Source organism: Triturus cristatus, chromosome 11, assembly GCF_964204655.1.
Source record: "Triturus cristatus chromosome 11, aTriCri1.1, whole genome shotgun sequence".
Lineage (NCBI taxonomy): Eukaryota > Metazoa > Chordata > Amphibia > Caudata > Salamandridae > Triturus > Triturus cristatus.
The window spans coordinates 975899538-975923587 of NC_140594.1; the positions used below are offsets into that span (position 1 = coordinate 975899538).

At 47.9% G+C, this 24050-nt stretch overlaps 1 long non-coding RNA gene across 1 annotated transcript in view; it reads right to left on the reverse strand.

Moving 5' to 3' along the window:
- The window catches only part of LOC146785775 (uncharacterized), a 96910-nt gene that overhangs the window by 68133 nt on the left and 4727 nt on the right, over positions 1-24050 (reverse strand). Inside the window, exon 2 of the long non-coding RNA XR_014970474.1 lies at positions 15358-15513. This is a non-coding gene — a long non-coding RNA (uncharacterized LOC146785775). The remainder of the gene's footprint in view (positions 1-15357; positions 15514-24050) is intronic.

Here is a 24050-nt window from a genome sequence, read left to right on the forward strand (position 1 = left end):
CTACAAACAATTCACACACCCAAAACGACGTGAGGCATCCCTTACCCTAAGGAGATTACAACACTTGCCCGTGCATGTGACGCTGAATCAGCACATGTTGCTGTGTTCATGAGGAGTAGCAGGAGCACAACAATGCCACCAGCAGACAGCATGCACATGGACCTGTGGAAGAGAGACACACAAGGATTCAGCACAAAGGAGCACATCCGCAAGCATGTACTCAACACGTATCATGTTGTTAACATGACAGGTGACAATGATGACCCTCAGACAACATCCTTCCATTGCGCCATCACTTGAGTGACACTTCAATACACACCACTGACTCACTTGGCAGACATGCAGATGGACACACACATTGCAACACATGCCACACACGGCCCAATGCGTGCACACTCAGACACTGGAACTCACCACTAAGCAAAGAAGTTGCGTATGAGCCGACTCCGCATGTCCTCCACAGCCTCCTCCTCCTCCACATCACTTGCCCCGTCACCAAGGCCTTCATCCTCCACGGGTGGATGGTCCTGGTCATCTTGATCCAGTATGAGTGGAACAGCTTCCTCCACTGCCATGTTGTGCAGCATGCAGCAGACGATGATGATCTTGCACACCTTCACCGGGGCATATGGGAGTGCTCCGCCGGTCTTGTGGAGGCACCGGAATCGGCTCTTCAGAAGTCCAAACGTCCTCTCAATGACTCTCCTGGTCCGCCCATGTGCGTTGTTGTAGCGGTGCTCGGCAGCCGTGCTGGGGTTGCGGACAGGCGTCATCAGCCATGGCATGTTGGGATAGCCAGCGTCCCCTACAAGGAAACATCATGGACAGAAGTGTGTCAGCACAGGCAGTGAGATTGGAAGATGACGCCAAACACTGAACTGCCAGAGTCTACCCACCAACAATACATGCTCACTCGTTCCGCAGCTGCAGCATCATTTCAGGCAGCCTGCTACGCCTCATGATGAAGGCATCGTGTGCTGATCCTGGAAAGCGAACACAGACATGTGAAATCACCATGTTGGACAGACACACCACAAGGGCATTAATGGAGTGATAATGTTTGCGATTCCTATACACCACCTCCTGTGCCTGTGGTGGTACCAACGCAACATGTGTCCCATCTATGGACCCAATGACATGGGGCATCCCTCCCAGGGCATAGAACTCACGCTTGACATCTGTCAACTGCTCACGAATTGGGAATTTCAATGTACTCATCCAGGTGAACCAACATGGCCTCTAAGAAATCATGCAGAACACGGCTGAACATCGTCTGGGACATGCCCCCGACATCAGCAATGGTATGTTGGAACGTACCCGTGGCAAGGAAATGTAGGGATGCCATCACCTTCAACTTGGGTGTCAGTGCACTGGGATACCTGTGGCGCGGGAGGAGTTGTGCTTCCAGCCGGCCAGTCAACTCATCAATCAACCGTTGGCTGAATCTGTAGCGGCGTATACAGTCCCGTTCATGCAGGGCAGCAATGTCTGGCATACGTCGAGGGAGAGGCGGAGCCCTGCAGTGAAATGGAAGGAACACCTAAGAGTGAGCACTGTACAACAACATCGTCAATGCACTGAGCACATGTTACACAGCCAATACACATATGCCACGTTGTGAGTCAGGTCTGTGCCACATTTCCTGGACACGTACGCCAGTCAGGTGACACTCCTACCAAGGGACAGCCACTAACGGAGGGGGGCAAGATCACGATGACATGGCATGAGACTAGCTGTGGGCCAGTGTAAGTGAACATGCACACGCATCACAGGATTCACAGACATCCACAAATGTGCAGAAGTAGCATGCGTATAGTACAGACAGGTAGTTGGATGCAATGTGCACTGGTCACATGTCATAGGAATAGGACAGGCCACACACATTGCCTTTGAGGAGTACATGTCGAGACAGAACATACATAGGGAGCATGTGGATATGTACTTGTGTTGATACTCCGTGTAGTTGCATACATACACACCTCATGGCAAATCACATATGTGGGCTGGTGTGCGGAACAGTGTGCCATGCCCATCGACACACAGACACATGTTGGCAGCAGCAACTGCTGATGCATTGAACCACACACCTACAGCAAAATCATGGAAAGACATGCCAGACACATGACATGTTTGCAGCGTGCAACGCAGCCATACACGTGTCATGTGTAATATTCCGTGTACCTGGCATCAGGGGACAGGTGCGGGTGTCCGTGACTGGGACATGCAAGTGACTCATGGCTCCACTAGTGTGTACGACATGCACACATGTCAAAGGAGTGCAGGGGATGTGTGGTACAATGCGCACCATCACACACGACATGTGTACACAGCTCATCGTACATGTGCTTTGCCCACACCTCAGGGGTAAAGTGCCACATCACATCCTGACACACCTGTGTCACACACATGTGGTATTGCACAGACAATGCATTGGTGTCCACCCTTGGCAATACCTGTCCGCTCCATTCCTGTCTGTGTGCCGCCTGTCACCACTGACAGTTGTGAAACGCACCGTACATACGCTCGGAGTGCGTGTATAGGGTCCCTGGGCCAATATTGCCGCTGGCGTATGCGTACGCCACAGTAGTACAGACCGTACAAGCGCTTGTGCGGTCCGGATCACAATATGGGCGCTGGCGTATGCGTACGCCACAGTAGTACGGACCGTACAAGCGCTTGTACGGTCCGGATCACAATATGGGCGCTGGCGTATGCGTACGCCACAGTAGTACGGACCGTACAAGCGCTTGTACGGTCCGGATCACAATATGGGCGCTGGCGTATGCGTACGCCACAGTAGTACGGACCGTACAAGCGCTTGTACGGTCCGGATCACAATATGGGCGCTGGCGTATGCGTACGCCACAGTAGTACGGACTGTACACGCGCTTGTACGGTCCGTACTACTGTGGCGTACGCATACGCCAGCGCCCATATTGTGATCCGGACCGCACAAGCGCTTGTACAGTCCGTACTACTGTGGCGTACGCATACGCCAGCGCCCATATTGTGATCCGGACCGCACAAGCGCTTGTACAGTCCGTACTACTGTGGCGTACGCATACGCCAGCGCCCATATTGTGATCCGGACCGCACAAGCGCTTGTACAGTCCGTACTACTGTGGCGTAGGCATACGCCAGCGCCCATATTATGATCCGGACCGTACAAGCGCTTGTACAGTCCGTACTACTGTGGCGTACGCATACGCCAGCGCCCATATTGTGATCCGGACCGTACACGCGCTTGTACAGTCCGTACTACTGTAGCGTACGCATACGCCAGCGCCCATATTGTGATCCGGACCGTACAAGCGCTTGTACAGTCCGTACTACTGTGGCGTACGCATACGCCAGCGCCCATATTGTGATCCGGACCGTACAAGCGCTTGTACGGTCGGTATCACTGCTTGTGGGGTGCCCTAGGGCGTGGAACGCACCGTACCTGTGTGTAAATGTATGAAAACACATAGGGGACACATGAGGGACAAGTATAAGGGCCTAAATGCCTGATGGTTGCCATGGAGACTGAGTTAAATTTTTGAATTTGAGCACCAGGTGCACAGCAGAAGTCAGTTTGAAAGAATCTACATTGTTGCAATGTGGATGTTGACTTGACATCATTATCAAAACTGAAACCATGCAAAGCCACACACTGGGGTAGGTTTGAAGGGATTGGATGAAACGTAGGATGCTAATGTGACTGACCAATCAATCTGTACTCCTAAACATGAACAGGCCAGCCAGGCATATATAAGGCAGCCAGGTCCCATGAGAGAGCACTTGCCTGCACATCCATTCATCCATGACCACTGCTGCTGATAGTGATTCCTCTGGCACCATGTCCAGGACTGTGGAGAGGTCACAGCCATTCACCCAGGAGGAGAACCTTGCCCTGATAGATGTGATCCTCCCACAGTTCCAGAGCCTGTATGGTCGACCAGGGGTTCAGGTGAGTGCAGACTCCACTAGCTTAGACTGTGCCCCTTTTGTGTGACAGTGACTTCTGGCATTGTGTCCATGTGTGACAGACATGCACTGTTGTTTGGAGTGGGTCCCAAGGTGTGGAAGGCCTCATGTCACCCATGCAGAGCATGCTGTGTTTCCTGTGTGCACTCCTCACTTGCATAGTGCCTACTGTGACAATGAATGCAAGGTGCATGCCACATTCTGCCTGCATACTCCTCCTGGGGATGTTGTTTCCACAGTCCTGATGTGATCCTGTGTTCCCCCCAGTGTGACAGGTGTCAGTACCCATGGATGTGTGTTTGTTCAGTGTACCTGTGCTGTGAGTGTCCAAAGGCCGTGTTTGTCCCCTGCACATTGGTGTGTGTGTTAGTCCCCTGTCATGTGGGTGAGTGCATATGGGGAGTGTTGCACACAAGCAGCATGAGGGATGGATATGGCCTGGCCATCCGATGTGAGCAGGGAGCAGTGCTGTGTGCATGCCGTGCTGAGCCAGCCCCACACCTGTGACACCCCCGTCTACTGGCACATGGGCAGAGTGAGGTGTGTACCCGCAGTTGGCAATGCCATGTGATTGTCCTGTACCTGTGTGTGTCTGTGTACTCTGCTGAGGTAGCATCAGTGTGCTGGGGCAGGTGACTGCTGTGAGGTGCTGTACATAATCCTGGTGTAGCCTGTGAGGCACAGTGTGATCCCTGGTCAGTGAGTGTGTGGTACCCCTCATGCCACCCGTGTGCTTTCACTGGCACGTAGTGCATTTGGCCTTCCACAGTGGATAATGTCCCTATGACAAAGGTGCAATTAGTTGCATGCATACCATGGCCTGTTCATAATGAGGATTGTTCTATATGTGTGTCTCTGTGTCTTTGCTCATGTGGATTAATGTATTCTCTCTTTTGCATCCTCACAGGTAGGCGCTATTGCCAAGGGGGAGATCTGGAGGGAAGCCGTCAGTGCCGTGAGGGGTACAGAGGGTCGGAGGCGGAGCCTGTCTCAGGTGAGGAAACGCTGGCAGGACATCCGGTGCTGGACGAGGAGGATTGCACGGCTCCTGCTGGGGGACTCACCTGAGAGCCGTAAGAACCGTGGGCGCCGTCGTCTGACCCACATCCAGAAGCGTGTGCTGGCGGTGGTCTTCCCCGATATGGACAGGCGCCTACAGGAGAGGCAGCAGCAGGAAGGGGGTAGGTACATGTGTGTCAGTTGTGTGTCCCCAGCCAATGTAAGTGTGCAGTTGCATGGATACACTGCCAGGGTTTGATTGTGCAGTGCGTCAACTTCTCCACAAAGTAGCACAGTGCTGTTCTCACTCCCTCCCTTCCCCTCCTTGCAATGTGTTCCCTGGTCTGTCTGTAGCCACTCTTGCACAAGGTTATTTAGGCAGGCAGTTGATGCAGGTGCCCTATGCTATCAGCATCATGTGTGGGGGTGATGTGCCACAGGTATGGGGACCTTGCGTGTGCCATGGCCAATTTCAGTCATTGTGGTGTCCATGTCACTTGGCACTGATTGTGAATCACGACATAGGGGTGTGTCTCCAAAATGTACAGCCTTCCAGCATGCATGTCCAATTGTGTGCCCTCTGACATGATGTGCCTGAGTGGGAGGCCTGCTAAGTGCAGGGACGGTTGCTTAATTTGCAGTCATGTCCATCCTGGACCATGGAGGAGTGTGGGCACTACTGTGCCCTGGGGCACCTCTTCCTAGGTATCATGTGCGTCATCCAACAATATGGCCATTCACTGTGTCTTCACCATGGGTTGGGTAGGGTGGCATTGTACCCTGGGCTCAACTGTTAGGACCTACAGGTTGCTACATGTGTCCACTGTACAGGGGGACCCATTTTGCTTGTGCATACTCACAGTGGGCATTACCTGTGTGTGTTGTTGAGACAATCTGATGATGTTTGCCTGTCAATGATGTGTGGACATGGCCACCAGGGGCTGTGTGTGTACAGTCATGAATTAGTGGAGGCCATGTGTTTACATCCCAGAGTAAGAGGTGTACATACTTTCTCCGTCTCAATGAGATTGTCTCAGGTGTGGGTGGTTTGTGCGTACAAGGCCTACATGTCAGAAGCTTCATCCTCCTTGCTGGGTTTAGCCTGTGTGTGATGTTTGACTGGACATACGCTCAAGGTGCAGTGACCCTGTCATGTGTGGCCTGGTTTCATGTATTGCCTTTGCAGCATGCGGCAAGAGTAAATGGATATGATTCATGCTCATCCCTTTTTGACGACGCAGTGTGGTGCAGGTGCTGTGCACATTTGTCCCCAGAGGCTGACTCCTTTCTAAAATTTCAGGTGCAGTGATTTGCTGTTGTGTCATGATCTCCATTGTGTCTCAGTGGCATGGTGGGTCGAAAAACTGTGTGTTCCATGGCCTACATGTGCTCGGTCCCCACATGTCTCCTTCCTGCCAGGCACCACACCCCCTGCCCCTGTCACCACTGCTGCGGTGAGTGCGGAGTCTGTGGACATCCTGAGGCAGTTGCAGGTTGGTCAGACTGCGATGCTAAATGTCCTCCATGCCCACACCCAAGTGCTGACCCAGATGGAGGCATACATGGAGGGCATGTCGGCTGCGCAGTCTGACCAACGGCAGTTGCTGAGGTCCATAGACTCCACACTGACTGCAGCACTGGATCTCCTGCAGCGCTGCGTAACACCCCCTACCCCTGCCCCATCCACAATTCCCACTCCCGTGCCTGTCCCACGCACATCCAGACGTCAGCGTGCACGCACCCCAACAGACACAGGCACCACACCACCAGGGAAGTCGAAGCGCACACCTCCTGTCACGCACACACAGGGTGAGGAAGGCACACCCACTGGGTCGGGGGGGAAACGTAGAACACGCAGCCACAGTGGGAGTCCGCATTCCACACAACCCACTCCCTCCAAATCCACTCCCCTTAGCTCTCCTGGCCAACAGTCAGTGACAGCATCATCCACTGCGAGTGTGCCCCCCAGCCCCAGGATGACACCACCCCACAAGCGGTGGAGGCGGGACCCGGCCAGGGGAGTTGAGTCCCCCACCCTGTCCACACCCTCCCCCAGTGGCGCTGCGACCCATCCCTTTGCCCCCCCCCCTCCTTGGGGCCTGTGGTTGGATTGGGTGCGGGGGAGTCACTGGGGGAACTTGCCGACGTGTGCAGCGCCATTCTGTCCTCCACCTTTGGCGCTGGCACCCCCCCTGTGGCAGAATCATCCCTCCCTGCACCCACAACACCTACCCTTTCCCCTCCTGTCCCTGCGGTGCCTGTTTCCACCCTCCCCCCTGATGCCCCCTCTTCTGTGGATGAAATGGACTTGTGAACTGTGCAGGCAAGCTAGGGGACACACGTCCCGATGTGTACCCCCCCCCCGGACATTGCTGCTGGGCTGGCCCATGGCCCTTGTACATAGTGGACATTTTCTCAGATATATTTTCCTGCTGAATAAAGCCTTTTCTTTTGGTTTTGCACACTGATGCTTTCCTGGACTTGCTGTTGGTGCTGGTGCTCCCTGCGTTGGGGTGGTGATAATGTGTTAGGGGTCTGTGAAATGTTGGAGTGTGCTGCTCATGGGGTGTACCCTGCCATCTGCGTGCCATCACAAAGGTCTCTGCCAATGGTATTTGGTCATGTTTGCTCTCACTGTATGGTGACATTGTCCCAAGGTGTGTTCCATCCTCTGTGGAGCAGGCCATTTTCCCTGCAGGGTGTCTCCCAAATGCTGTGCTGTGCTGTGTCTACATTTCCTGGATGTGTGAGGGTTGCCGTTCAATATAGCCATGCTGGCTCAGCGATGGCTCCGCCTGCATCTGGGGTATCACCCTTGTAGGTCACTGAACTTGTTGATGGGGTATATTGTCCTATGTCTGGGCACTGCTGGGAGTGATAGGTACACACCCCTCCTGTGTCTGGGCACTGCTGGGAGTGATAGGCACACACCCCTCCTGTCTAAGGGCACTGCTGGGAGTGATAGGCACCCACCCCTCCTGTGTCTGGGCACTGCTGGGAGGACTCTGCACCCACCCCTCCTGTGTCTGGGCACTGCTGGGAGTGATAGGCACACACCCCTCCTGTCTCAGGGCACTGCTGGGAGGACTCTGCACCCACCCCTCCTGTGTCTGGGCACTGCTGGGAGGACCCTGCACCCACCCCTCCTGTGTCTGGGCACTGCTGGGAGGACCCTGCACCCACCCCTCCTGTGTCTGGGCACTGCTGGGGGTGTTTGGCACACCCCATTCTTATAGCAGGTTCGGTGCGTACATACACGGGTGGGGGTTTGGTGCGTACATACACGGGTGGGGGTTCGGTGCGTACATACACGGGTGAGGTTTCGGTGCGTACATACACGGGTGGCCGGGTGGCGCTTGGGTGCGTACATACACGGGTGGGGGTTTGGTGCGTACATACACGGGTGGGGGTTCGGTGCGTACATACACGGGTGAGGTTTCGGTGCGTACATACACGGGTGGCGCTTGGGTGCGTACATACACGGGTGAGGTTTCGGTGCGTACATACACGGGTGGCGCTTGGGTGCGTACATACACGGGTGAGGTTTCGGTGCGTACATACACGGGTGGCGCTTGGGTGCGTACATACACGGGTGGGGGTTCGGGGCGTACATACACGGGTGGGGGTTCGGGGCGTACATACCAGGGTGGGGTGGGGGTTTGGTGCGTACATACACGGCTGGGGGTTTGGTGCGTACATACACGGGTGGCGCTTGGGTGCGTACATACACGGGTGGGGGTTCGGGGCGTACATACACGGGTGGGGTGGGGGTTCGGTGCGTACATACACGGCTGGGGGTTTGGTGCGTACATACACGGGTGGGGGTTCGGTGCGTACATACACGGGTGAGGTTTCGGTGCGTACATACACGGGTGGCGCTTGGGTGCGTACATACACGGGTGGGGGTTTGGTGCGTACATACACGGGTGGGGGTTCGGTGCGTACATACACGGGTGGGGTTTCGGTGCGTACATACACGGGTGGCGCTTGGGTGCGTACATACACGGGTGAGGTTTCGGTGCGTACATACACGGGTGGCGCTTGGGTGCGTACATACACGGGTGAGGTTTCGGTGCGTACATACACGGGTGGCGCTTGGGTGCGTACATACACGGGTGGGGGTTCGGGGCGTACATACACGGGTGGGGGTTCGGGGCGTACATACCAGGGTGGGGTGGGGGTTCGGTGCGTACATACACGGCTGGGGGTTTGGTGCGTACATACACGGGTGGCGCTTGGGTGCGTACATACACGGGTGGGGGTTCGGGGCGTACATACACGGGTGGGGGTTCGGGGCGTACATACCAGGGTGGGGTGGGGGTTCGGTGCGTACATACACGGCTGGGGGTTTGGTGCGTACATACACGGGTGGGGGTTCGGTGCGTACATACACGGGTGGCCGGGTGGCGCTTGGGTGCGTACATACACGGGTGGGGGTTTGGTGCGTACATACACGGCTGGGGTTTGGTGCGTACATACACGGGTGGCGCTTGGGTGCATACATACACGGGTGGGGGTTCGGGGCGTACATACACGGGTGGGGGTTCGGGGCGTACATACCAGGGTGGGGTGGGGGTTCGGTGCGTACATACACGGCTGGGGGTTTGGTGCGTACATACACGGGTGGGGGTTCGGTGCGTACATACACGGGTGGGGGTTCGGGGCGTACATACACGGGTGGGGGTTCGGGGCGTATATACACGGGTGGTGCTTGGGTGCGTACATACACGGGTGGGGGTTCGGGGCGTACATGCACGGGTGGGGGTACGGGCCGTACTTCCACGGGTGGGGGTACGGTCCGTACATACCCCTGCCCACGCTCTGCGTGCCTGGGTACGGGCCGTACCCATGCCTTTGGTGGGTGGGTACGGTGCGTCCCCCCATTGTTGCGGTGCCGTGGGGTCCGCACCGTACACAGGCCTTGGGGGCGTGGCTACGGGTCGTACCACGCGTACCCCTACATGACCCCAGCAATGCTGGTACGAGCTGTACCAAGGCCTTTCTGACGTGGGTACGGGCCGTACCGCCATTGTTGGAGTGACGTAGGGGGACGCGTGGTACGTTCCGTACCCACGCTCTTGCGGCCTGGGTAGGGTACGTACCGGTTCGCGTGACCATCCACTTCCGTTGTGGCGGACGCTTGCGTTGCTGGCCTCGCCCCCACACCCTGGCAGTGTCCAGGCCCTGATGGTCAGGTATGTCCAGGCCATGTGTGATTTGGTACCATGTGTTGGTGTTGTGTGTCCTGCCCCTGCCCCCCCCTTTGCCCCTGGTTGTTGTGCTGACCTTCTGCGGAGTCTGCGTCGGTTCCTGTACGCCAGGTGGACTGCTAGGAGGGCAGGGATGGCACGTAGGTTCGGGTCCATGTCTGTTCGTCGCGTCCAGCTGCTCCTTGCGTGTGTCGTCCTGATTTCTGGCAGTTTTTGGCAGCCGGTAAATATTTACCATGCGGGATGACGTCGGTTCGAATCGTACTTCCTGGTTCGTGAAACGTAGGCTGGATGCGTACCGACGTCACGTCGGCGCCTTTCAGGATCGGAATTGTGTTTAGTTTCTGTTCGGTCGGTGTTTTGTTCGATTCGTACGGAAATGGTGTTTCCGTATGAATCGTACTTGCATTTTCGGATGGATTTCGCACCGGGTACGAGTCGGACGGAGAAAAGGCTCCGTCCGACGGTTCGTACCCGGTTTTTACCGGATCGGAATTGGCACCTTAGTATGGTGTGATGTCCTAACCCCACCTCCATGGCCCAATCAAATTGAGGGGTGTACATAGTATTGAAACATTTGGGGGTGGATCATACACTTTTTTAAGTTTAAAAGAATTTTATTAGGCAGAGGAAAGTGAGAATGCAATACAAAATATCAGGTAGGAAGGGGAGAGGGGAGGGGAGAGGGGTGGGAGGGGAGGGGGACAGATTGCAGAATACAACATGTCAGAGAGAATTTACAACAAAGTAAAATTTGTAGGAGAGAGTCTTCAACAAAATAATAATAATAATCATGGGCAATTTAAAAAAAGCAAAGAAATAGCATCAATCATATCTAAACAACTGAGTACAGAAAAAGTAAAAACAAAACAGTGTATTGAAAAATTATGGACATTAGAAGGGTATCATGGGGGTTTAGGAACTTCTTGCTGAGCAGGCGATGGACAAGAGGAGCGAGCAACACAATTATCCAAATATAACGTAATGGGGTGCCATAAGTCTGCACGTTTGGCTGCTGAGTGAACAGAAGAAACAAAAGCATTATCAAGTCTATGATTGTGACAGACATTGTACCACCACGCTTTGAAAGAAATATTGGATGCATTTTTCCAGTTAACAGTGATCTGCTGAAAGGCAATGGCAAATAGCAAATCAACAATACGAGTATGCATATCAACATTGTCCCAACTGGGGGATAAGCTGCCCAAGAAAAGTTGAGTGAGAGAAAAGGGAATACAAGTGTGGAAAATAACATTAACTTGAGCCCACACCTGTAGCCAAAAATCATGTACATGCTTACAATGAAATAGCATATGAGGTAATGTAGCATTAGGAGAGTCACATGACCAGCAGTTGTCTGAGGTACTGGGAAATCGCTTGTGTAATGTAGAAGGAGTGTGAAGTAGTCTATTGTAAATAAAAAATAAGGATTGTGTCAAGGAAGCAGCTCTAGAAGTTTTACGGATTTTTGTCCAAATTTTGTCCCATAGAGATACCGGCCAATTTATTTCGAGGTCAACTTCCCATTGAGATTCAACCTTGGACTTAGGTCTAAGTAGTTCATGCGCATGAAGGTGTTTATAAATAAGGGATGCTTTGGGAGCAGTACGCAAGACAGAGTGAAGTAGAGAGATGGGGGTAGACGGAGCAGGAGAGGGAGGAGAAACCGAGAGTCGCTCATAAACCTCCAAAACCGCAGTCTTGAGTAGAAGATACTTAGAAAAAAAGGATAAAGGCAAATCAAAGGAAGAACGGAGATCAGGAAAAGAGAAGAAGATGGAACCAGAGAAGAGCTGCGAGATCCAAATCAATCCTCGGCTTCTCCAAGATTTCCAACAAAAGGGCTTACGACCAATTAAGAGATATTTATTGTGCCAGATGGTAGAAGAAAGGAAATCAGCGACAGTTTTAGGGGGACCAGGGGTCGCAGACAGTAAGAGCTTAAGGGTGTATTTATGAATAGAAGTAGGGAGCAGCGAGGGTTTGCGGGAGAAAGCAAGATATTCTGCAAAAGAAAACGGAGAAAGGAGAGCGCGTTCAACCTTAATCCAAAGAGGACAAGGAGAAGTGGGATCCTGCAGCCAGAGGGAAGCTTGACGTAATAAAAAGGCCTTCTGATAAGCAGGGAAATCAGGGAAATTGACACCACCCTCAAGGGCGGGACGGATAAGTCTGGCAAGAGACATTCTGGATTTTTTGGAGTTCCATAAAAATGAAGATAACGTTGAGTTGATTTTTTTAAAGAATTTCATTGGGATGGGTACGGGAATATTAGAAAGCGTATAAAGAATAATAGGGGAGATCATCATTTTAATAGTGTCAAGACGACCCCACCAAGACAAGTATAAGGGATGCCACCTTGCAGTGAGATCAGCGATCTTTTGTGCGCATTTGGACATACATAAGGAGACAGTGTCCGAAATAGAGGGGGTGATATATAAACCCAAGTACTTGATATGGGAAGGACACCAAGTAAACTGGGAGGCACTGAAATCTTGCTTAAAAGTAAATTTGGTCAAGGGAAGAATCTCACATTTGTCATGATTAAGTTTATACCCAGAAATGGAGGAGTAATTTCGGACTTCATTCAGAAAAGCAGGAATAGATTCTGCAGGGTTAGAAAGAAAGAGTAAAATATCATCCGCATAGGCAGCAAGTTTAATGTGAGAATCTGCAATCTGAAAACCACAAATAGCAGGATTTTGACGCAATTTGGACAGAAACGGCTCTAAAGCAAGGTTGAAGAGAAAGGGGGACAAAGGGCAGCCCTGGCGAACACCACGGCCTAAATCAAAATAAGAGGAGATTTGACCATTCGCAAAGACAGCAGCTCTGGGATGAGAATATAACAGGGAAACTAAAGAGATAAATCTAGGGCCAAAACCAAACCAAGTAAGGGTGTGAAAGAGATAGCGCCATTCGACCCGATCAAACGCATTTTCGGCGTCAAGGGCAATCGCTGCAAGCGAGTGTTGACAACGGGAGGACTTTGACAGGATGTTGAATAAAAGTCTGGTGTTGTCCGTGATATGTCGGCCCTTGACAAACCCAGACTGTTCTTCCCCTAGAAGATCGGGGAGAAGATGATCCAATCGGATCGCTAGCGCTTTAGCAAAAAGTTTGTAGTCAATATTGACTAAGGATATGGGTCTGTAGTTTTTGCAATATTGTACATCTTTCCCAGGCTTAGGTATTAGGCAAATGTGGGCATCCGAAAACGTCCCCGAGGAGGCGCCGTGATCAATAAAAGTATGAAGAAGGGAATGAAGCCGTGGAATCAATAACTTGGAGAAATGGAGGTAAAATTCGACGGTAAAACCGTCAGGACCAGGGGCCTTATTGGGTTTGAGGTGTTGCAATGCAGCGAATAATTCCTTTTGTGTGACGTCAGATTCTAAAGAGGAAAGATCAGGGGGAAAATTAGGTGGTGTGTGTATGGTGGAGAAAAAATTAGCAAGGGAACTGGGAGAGGACTGAGTTTCAGATGTATATAAAGTCTTATAAAAGCGTGAGAATTCAGCAAGAATATCAACATCTGTGTGCTTCAAGGTGTCATCAGAGGCAAATACAGATTCAATATTTAACTTATTATGTTTGATCTTCAAGTAATTAGCTAGGAGCTTCCCTGCTTTATTCCTTCCCCCAGAGAATTTAGCAGTAGACTTCAGCAAGTACAGGGAGGCGTCCTCCGTGGACTTCTCGTTGAATTTCATTTTTGCGGCAACAAGGGTATTCAAGCTGACAGCAGAGTGAGATGTAAAGTAGGCGTGTTCCAATTTCTTGATGTCAGAAAGGAGCTGTTTGGTGAAACTACGTGCAGTCCTGCGTTTATCTGCAACGTAACGGATAATAAAGTCACGTGCAGCTGCTTTAAAAGCATCCCAGATAATGTGATCAGGGAGGGCATCATCTGTATTAATCAAAAAATATTCGTCAAAAAAAGAGGTAAAAGTGGTTGTAAATTTGGGATCGGCGAGGAGAGAGTTATTAAATCGCCATCTTCTAGGGGCATCAATTTTGGGGAGTATGTCAACACTTGTAAGAACAGGAGCATGATCGGAAAGTAGTATTGGGCCTATCTCAGAATTTAGAAGTGATTGAGCGAGGTTGTGTGAGACAAATATGTAGTCAAGTCGTGACTGGGAATGGTGACAGGGAGAGTAAAAGGTATACTCCCGTAGCTTTGGATTGCAAAGGCGCCAGGAGTCTACTAGCTTATGCTGCGAAATAGCATGGCTAAATAACTTGTGAGGCCTATTGGGAATGTGGGGGGCCATGGACGCCCTATCGACAAAGGGATCAAGAGGTTGATTACAATCCCCCGCCAAAATAAAATTGTGGTCCACAAATTTTGTTAAAAGTGGAGAAAAATCAGCCCAAAAAGAAGGTTCACCCGCGGTTGGGCCATAGACATTGAGCAGGGAAATTGGAACACCTCTAAGTGACAGCTTGGCATAAACCCATCGACCAGAAACATCCGATTCGTGGGTGAGGATCTGAAAGGGGAGAGACTTGCGACATAGGATTGCCACACCATTTCGTTTGCCATCACCCTGTGAATAAAATAGTTCACCCACCCATCCACGTTTAAGTTTAAGAGACTCTACATCAGTTAAATGCGTTTCTTGGAGGAATGCAATATCAACATTCAATTTGGCCAGGTGTGATAAAATCCGTTGACGCTTAATCGGAGAATTGATACCCTTCACATTCCATGACAATATATTCAACGACATAACAGTAGCTTATTATCAAAAAAGATGCAAAACAGAACCAATGAAAGAAAAACCCATGAAAAGGAGAGAAAACAAAAAGAAAGAAAAAGAGCCAGTATAGACATGCTGAAATAAAGGATCAAAGACAGATAGTCGACAGTGTGAACAATAGCAAGGAAGAAAGAATAAAAGGCAACAGTATCAAAATTAGCCCAAAAAGCCAGGAATGAGAAGGAAGTTGAGAGAGAAGCGTGACTAGAAGAACAAAAGATGCAAGTCTTACAAATATGAAAGATGTCAATCGGAGAGAAGAGAGTAAGATTTAAACATGTGAGCAAAGATAGGAAAAAGGAAAGAGGAAAGAGGGAGGAAGGAAAAAAGAAACAGGAAAATGTGAAGAAAAGAATTAAAATAAGAAAGAAGAAAACAAAAACAGACATAGCAAAAAAAGAACGAGGAATACTCACAAGGGGTAGAGCAGGAGAAACAGTCGTGGAACAGGGATAAACGAGGGTATACGAGGAAGTGGAGAGGGGAAGGTAGGGCCAACTGGAGAAGGCAGGGCACTCGGGGTCAGGAAAACGTCCAACCAGAGAGACGGAACGAAACGCATAACAATTGATCTGTGAAGAAAGACAAACAACGAGATTAGAGAGCAATAAATGACAAGGGCATAAAACTTGCCACGAGTACAACAAGACAAGGAAGTATAACAGCAGTGAAAACTGCTGCAATGGAAAGTAAACATTCATCAAGAACCGATATGTTCAAGAACAAATCGACTAACAAATAAATAAAAGCAACGCATAGAAGAAACATGGACACCAATGTAAGGCTTCAGGAATAAGTCAAGTTGGAGGAGAAGAGGAGGGACCAGAGAGCTCCATAGCTGCATGGCCGCAAGAATTCAGGAAGCTCCAAAGTCGTGTAGGCTCCTCATAAGTCGTGGTCTTATTATTATAGGTGACTTTGAATAAGCAGGGATGGAAAAGGCCATATCTAGCACCAATTGAACGGAGGTCTGGTCTCATGTCTAAGAAGGCTTTACGGCGGCTTGCAGTCGCTTTGGCATAGTCCTGTGCGAAGAACAAATTGGAACCAGACCAGGTAATGCGTGGAGAGGCTCTAGCTGCAGAGAGAACTTTCAATAGATCTGTATATTCCAAAAAGTACATTATGACACCTCTAGGCTTCGCTGGTGTGGATAGAGAGTTGGGTGCTCGACCAAGCCTGTGGGCACGTTGGATGTTAAGTGGGGTGCCCTCCGGCAAATGCAAAAGCTTGGGAAGAAAGGATTTGAAGAAGGTGATGGGATCACTCCCCTCGCAGCCCTCCGCCATGCCATAAAGGCGAAGGTTATTGCGTCTGTTTCGGTTTTCCAAGTCCTCCACTTGCTTCTGAAGAGAGGAGATCTGCCCCTGCATATGAGTGACCTTGACTGCAGAATCTTGCAGAGAAGAGACGTCCCTCTCCACCGAAGACATACGTTCATCCATCTGGGTCCAGTTATCGGTAAGGACCTGCAGTTTATCAATGGTTTCTTCCATGAAAGGGCGCAAAGCACGGATCTCCTCAAGAAGCAACTCCATCGAGTTGGTCGAAGAAGATTTGGGAGGAGAAGGCGGGTCTTTTTTTAAACGTTTAGACATGGCTTTTCCTGAAGACTGTGAGGAGGAATCCATGTTCGGCGCCGTCTCGCTAGTAAGGGGAGGTTGAGAGGCTTCCAGACTAGCCAATTCTGTGAAGAGTTTAGAGTTTTTAATGTAGTTTCGTTTTTGAAGTTTGTTAGAGCCTTCAGCCATAGATGCGGCTATGGAGTGCAGATAGACAGAGCTTGACCAAAAATAGGCACAAAAAAGAGAAAAAAAGTCACTGGGTTAAATACAGGATCAAAGCAGACGTGACGTGGAAAGTAGGCAATTTGATGGGCAAAAGAGCCAAAACAGAGAAGCCATAGGTCTAGAAAACTAGGCTTTGCAAGTTTAAAATGGCCGCCATCTGTGAGGAGAATGAGAAGCCAAATCTGTCCAAACACAATGAAAATGATCCCAAAATGCTGAAAAATCCAGGGATTAGACCTTCAGAAGTGGTAGAGGCATAGTAGGACCAGTGTGGTACTCAGGAGCGAGAAGGAGGTGAGACGCGCTGCATATTCGGGCAACGAGCACAGTAATCAAAATGGCGGTCGCGGCCGATGCAGAGCCGCGACCGAGAGTAAACAGTTGTAAAAGTGCCCAAAAAGAATTACCGCGTCTTCAAAAAGGAGCCCAGAGTCTTCCAGGACCCTTCCGAAATGAAAGGCTGTCCGTCATTTCCCTTTCCGAGCTCGCAGAATGCCCGTAGTCTCTGGCGCGGACGGAGCCCTCACGCCGATGCCGCCATCTCGTCGGGCGCCTAGCCACGCCCCCCCTGGATCATACACTTGAATTGGTATAACAAAGGTAAGTTTAGTTAATTAGACACACTTGATGCTGCACATGTTGATGCTGTGCTGAAATGCTGCCGAATTGCTGCAAGCTGATTGAAAAATCCAACACTAGGGAAGAATCGTAGAAGAACTGAGGAGGCACATCTAGGAAGGGGTCCGGACGAGCCCAAGCCGGAGAGAGTAGCACCAGAGAGGGGTGAAACGCTGGCGTTGCACTAGAAGAGGTCACCATCCCGGTCCTGAATCCGTCCTGAATCGTTTATGCTCTGATGTCCAGGTCCTCACACCATTCTATGTAAATATAGTTCTGTGGGGTAATGCTCCGTATTTGCTCTCTGTTCTTTCTCTCCTCAGGTACTGTCATCACAAGAATTGAATTAATGTGAATTGATTATAAGCTAATTGTACTATTTTTCCTGATGGAGAATTTTGGTGTATCTACGTGTATTCTGATTTGACTCACACAATTATTAATTCAGATTAACTTTTTAAACTCCTACTGAGTCTGCGGTACTTTAAATTAAAGGTTAAATGTGTTATTATTTCCTCCCTATTCTAATCTACAACTAGATCTATTGACAAAATACATTTACATAAGGAGACAGGGACTGGTAATGATACTGGTGTAACAGGTCTCTAAGGTAAATCAAAATTGATGACCAACGGATATTTGCTAGCCTATTGAATGTATGAATGTATATGGGCCCAAAGTGAGAGTTGTGTGTATGTGTATGACTAGAGCTGGTAGACTCTGCTGCATCAAACCTCATGCCTTTTAATGCTTTTATTTAGCTCTGCCTCAAACCACAAAGAGACTGTTGTAATTAATTCAATTAGTGTGCATAATGAGTTATGTACAGCGAGTGGGGACTGAGCAACTCCCTCGTGTAAACTTTCTTTCACATTCTTAAATGGGCCTAATCCGGATGTGTCTACACAGAGCTGCAAAACCTCACGGAGCAGATCAGAGTAAATGTCGAATTCTCACAGGATGGCTAAGAATGTTTTCTACAAAATGATTATAAAAGATTAATTTCTTATTTTCGGTAAATACAGCAGGAGGACTGGAAATTTTCTTTTTCCTGAGTTGTGGGGATTTTTTCCCTAACACATTTGTTTCATTTTAGTAATTGGAGCACAGGCGCCCCTTCATACTGCTTACATGCAAAATAGATAGTACAACTTGCTAATCCATGATGCACTTGGGCCTAGTGGTATTCGATAGTGAGTGTTTCTTCATTTTGTCACATCTTTTAAAACAAAAGGGGGCTGTGTTAAGTTGAACTTAAGCATCAGTGTGCTCTTGCTCTACTCAATTTCTGTATTTCAATGTTGGGTAAGGAATTAGGGAGCATTAGGCTTTTCTTGCCTTACAACCTTATATGGAACATGGGGTAAAATGCAAATTCTGCCAGAGTAGAAAAATCAAGCAGAAACTGCAGTCCCTCATATTGATTACACTACAAAAATTACTGATTGAGTAAATGTAAGTACATTTCATTGTTTTGATTATCCACCCCCTAATTATTAAATTGACGCTCCCATTGTGTGGACCTTTTGAACACCTGGCACTTCCACCCAGTGACGTAACACAGGCCCCCGCAGCCGCCAAGCTTCAGGGGGCCCCCTCAGCACAGTACTCTGGCTGGCGAGCTCTCGATTGAGTCCGAAGAGGGCCCCTCCACCTACCTTGCAGGGGGCCTCCTCAGGTTTCGTTATGACAGCGCTTCCACCCAGTGCCCCATGTACATCTTTTGACCACAAAAGACATTTAGTATTGGCCAATTCCTGGGTGACATATTTAACTTACCTATAAGTTCACAGTATATAGGACCCATTGTTTCCAGGGCCTGTAAGTTAAATGTCACTAGTGAACTGCAGCCACCACTAAAGTGACAATTCAAAGAATGTCTTCAGCCTAAGTGTGCAGTTTTAAAACTGCAAATTCCACCAGGCACAAACAAATCTTTTGCCAGGCCTAAACCTTCCATTTTAATACATATAAGTCACCAAAAAAGTAGGCCCTACGTGTCTATAATGGACACAAGATGGAGGGATTTGCCCATATAACCCTACATAAACTGCCTTTAAACAATCAAAAAATAATATATGAGAGGTATATAATGGGGCTATAGTCTATTCATCACAATGGGACACATGAATTGCATTAAAACCTGTATACTCAAGCACATTATTGCAATCAATGAAAAGTGTTATTACGCTCATCGCTCATCACAGTGAGAGTACCCCACAGTCCCTAAATACATATATAAGTACCATTTTTACACAACATAGACCACAGAACACACATATACAGTTTATATACACCATTAAAACATTTTTTGTTCTCTTGTTTCTCCTGAATGTTTTCCACTACAAGTGTCTAAATAATAAGTCAATGGAATAGATCATTTAAGAGGTAGTTGATCAAACCAGGAGAATCCAGAAAAAGCTTAGTTATTAGCTTTCTCCTTGTCATCCCAATACATTGGTGCAATTTAATTAATTTGTCAAAGGCTTCAGTACAAAAAAGTAGACGAGTTTTGGACTTGACAATTTTTGGCCTCCTCAGGACAAACGAGAAAAGACAAGAGACATTTTGCCTATTTGAGATCATAAAAAATATACATATGTATAATACTTTCCAGGGACGTATCCTGCCTACTAATCAAATTTGCCTCAGTTAAAAATGGAGCAAGCCACCCATAAAATAACTAAAATCTGCCACGTGCCAGCCCTGGTAATCCACCATGCTCCCAACATGTGCTATCTACTCAGAAGAATCAAACCAAAATCAAAATTATAATTAGGAAGTTCATAACGTTTTCCACAAATCACATGCACAAGTAATAATAATGGTGTCAGAAATATATGGAAAGAAAGATTCCAATATACCTTCAAATTCTAACAGAACCACAAAACAGTGCAAAGAACAAAACACATGTGATTGAAGATACACCAAAGAAAGAACCAAGTGGCCGTGAATAGTGATTTGGTCCCGGGCAGTGTGGCTAAAGCTTATTACAATGGCACTCCTGAGACAGTCCGGTGAGAAAATCGAAATACTTTTTCAAACCACCTGCTGTACAAAGTTAAGCATCTTGAATGGTTAAACATGATGCTCTGTATTTCTTGAGCCGACATTCAAAACAGCTGGGGCCGGGGACCATTAAAGTACTGCCATTCAGAAGAATAAGTCAGAGCAAGGATGATACAGGATTATGTATCAATGGCCAAGGGGGATCCGGAAACCAGGCCCGCGTGTCATATGATTAGCTTGTGTTACGAAGCTGCCATGTTAGAATACCTTTAAGCTTGGTCATCCACTATTAAAAGAAACATCAACCCGGACTAGCAGGGGACAAAATCCTTAACCCGGAAACTAACATGCCATAAGAAAAGCCCTCCACACCATAAAAAATAGCTTGCAACGTATTTCATGCTCATGTGACAGTGCCCATGAGTCATATGACTGGCACATAGCATGTGGCGGCCATCTTAAAATGTCTAACCCACTAGAAAAGGCTGAATAAAAGTATAAGAGTCAGAGAAACAGATAAGATGTAGGTGCACTTATAAATAATAGTGCTCAATCAAACAAATACTTAGGGGGCAATAATGAAGTCCGCCCGCCATTGTTTCACATTTGGGACTGCCCACCAACAAGGCGTCGGTCCCACGGGGAAAATTATAATGTGACTGCCACCGTGGCAGTCGCATTGCCGATGTTTTGTATTGCGGCGGCTGCTGCACTCTGCAGCACCGGCCGCAATACAAAACACACACTCCACAGATATACCTGCACTATGTGGCAGACACCATGCGGTGCCTGCCACATGGTGCAGAACCATGTAGGGGTCACCATGAGAGTCATCCAGTTCCTGTGTCTGTGGGCCAGGTGGTAAGGGCGGCCCACTAGGGCCTCCCAATGCCCCTTTCCACCAGCTTTTTTATGGTCGGTTCACTGCCATGAAAGGGCAGACGGAAAGGAACATCGTAATGCCTACGGAGATGCCTGGTAGGCGCCGCCACCTTTGTAGGCATTACTTTGCCTCCGATGGACTGATGGGCTCCTTTAGCCCATTGGATCCGTGGCAGTCAGTCTTTCCAACTGCCACACAGCTGCCCGCCATCAAAATGTGGGGGGCGGTTAAGTTATTGAAGATGGCGGGGAGACCGCCACCGACATGCTGTCGGTGGCGGTCTCCCCGCCATTCTAATCAGGCCCTAAGTTATTTCCAAATTTTTACAATCTTGTAAATACATTCTCCACATCTCAAACTCTTCAAGATGTGTTCAACTGTTCTCAAAGAAAAGGTTATGGTATATACATTGAAAACTTACACAAGAGTATAGAAATTACTTTTGGTAAGGATTACACCAGTACATGATACAACAACCAATCATAATATTAATTCTCATATTTCTTCCAGATTATTCAATCCAGTACTAGCTGTGTGACATTGCTCAATCATTCTTGCTTCCATCTTTGACAGTAGAGTAGTCATCAGTAGGTCAATAGAATTATGTTGGACAACAAGCAAAACTGACCGAAACAAATGATTTTTATAATTTTTCAAAGATTGATAGTGACCAACCAAAGGTGCATCTTGGGTGCAGCATCTTATTTGTGACCTGTGCTGCAGAATACGCAATTTTACCGTTTGGGTAATTTGACCAGTGTAAATTATTTTGCATTGACATTTGATGTAATAAATCAAATTTTTGGAACTGCAGTTGGAAAATGTTGTCTGCTGTATTGTAATACAATTTAATGTCACACTTTTGCTGTTAGTGGTAAATTGACATGGTGCTCAGTTTTGGCATCCAAAGTGGCCCACTATAGGAGGTAACCCAAGCATGGGAACTTTTTCTTGTGGTTTATCAGAAAATATAGAAGCTCTAACTAGATATTGTTGCAAATCTTCCCTCTTTTGAAGGAAAAATGGGTTTCAGGATTTTAAAATCAGAAAACAACTTCCAATTATTTTCAATGATATTTTTGAATGTTTGTGATTTTGTATTATATGTTAGTATACATGCGAAGAGACCATTTGGTATGTTTTCTTTTGGTAACACTAGGGATGTACCATGCACTTTTAAGAGACAAATTGGCCAGTTTGATGGGGTCGGTACCCTCTCTCAATCAGTTTAGCACATAAAATGTCTGCATTCTAAAAATACTCTGTTCTATTGGTACAATTCCTCCATCTTTTGAGACTGCCCATAGGGCAAATTTTCTTTCAGTGACCCGGGATCTCCCCCAAAAAAATCAAGTAAAGTGTTATAGTCAGTAGGTTTTGGATAAAGGCTGATCACAAGATGCCTTTCACTTACTCCAATTGATAAGTCAAGAAAATGTCATTTATCCTTAGACTGTCATTGTGATATTCATATCCTGAGAACGATGATTTAACCAGTCATGAAAGTTATTGAGGGTTGCCAAAAGGCCTGCCCAGATCATAAGAATATCATCAATATACTGAAATTATCCTTTGATAGAACCATTGAAAGGAGTTTCTATGCCATAAATCCATTTTTTGTCAATTAAAAAGATTTGGCTCTTGCTACTCCTTTAACTTGTAAATACAACTCGTTCTTGAACCTTTAGAAATATTTTAAGTAGATGGAAGCTAAATCCACCAAAAATTAAGTGAGTACCAAATGGGGTTAACCTCTCGCTTCCCTCACTTCATTAATGACCACAATAGCTTCCTCTTGTTTAGTGTTTGCATATAGTTGCTCTACATCATAAGTTGCGAGGATATGAATTTCCTTATTGGACTCCATACTCTTTATTTTATCAATTAAGTCCATCTAGTCCCTTACAAATGCTTGTGTTGCCCACTCAAAATTTTTATGGAACACATCTACATATTGTGCTAGGGTTTCGTGAAAGGACCCATAGCCTGAAATAATGGGTTCAGCAGGAGGATTGTCCATACTTTTATGTATTTTGGGGAGGATATAAATTAATGCATGCGAAGATCTTTTTATTAAGTAATTCATGTTCTTTAATACATACCCATCCTTCATCCAAAACATTTTTTTGTTATCTACTCAATTCTTTGAGACAGTGTCAAAGTGGGATCTGTACTAATGCGGCAAAAATGTGCCAGAATATTCAGTTGTCTAAATGCCTCCTAATCATAGGTGTCAGTGTCGAATACCTCTATTCCACCCCCTTGTCAACTGGTACAATGACAACTATATTATTTTTAGTAAGTTGCTGCAGGGCCGTTTTTGCAGATTTATTGCAGCCATTAGTGTAGCCAATCTTTTTCTAGTTCAAATCAACAATTTCTTTAAGGACTATTTTTTCAAATGAGATCTCCTGAGGAGTCATGTTTGTCGTTGTGGGGCAAAAACGTAATTTATTTCTACGGCCTGTAAAATTCTTCTCGGTAGGAAAATAGGTATCAAAGAAAAAGATTTTCAGCCTCACCTCACAGAGAAACCGTAGGACTTCTATTTTGTTGTCCAAAGCGTCTTGTATGGACAAGCGTACAAATGACAAACCCATATTTAACCGAGATTCTTCTGTTGTAATCATGTTGTACTGAGACTGATTCTAAATTTGAAGTACATCTTTCTTGTTTTGGGCAGTAGTTGTTACCACCTGTAGGTCTTTCATTTTGTGCATATCTCTCCTGTTCCCTGTGCTTGTCCTCTTCCTCCGCCACCTCTTCCTCTCTTGCCTCCCTGTCTAAAAAAGACTGAGCCCCTGAATGT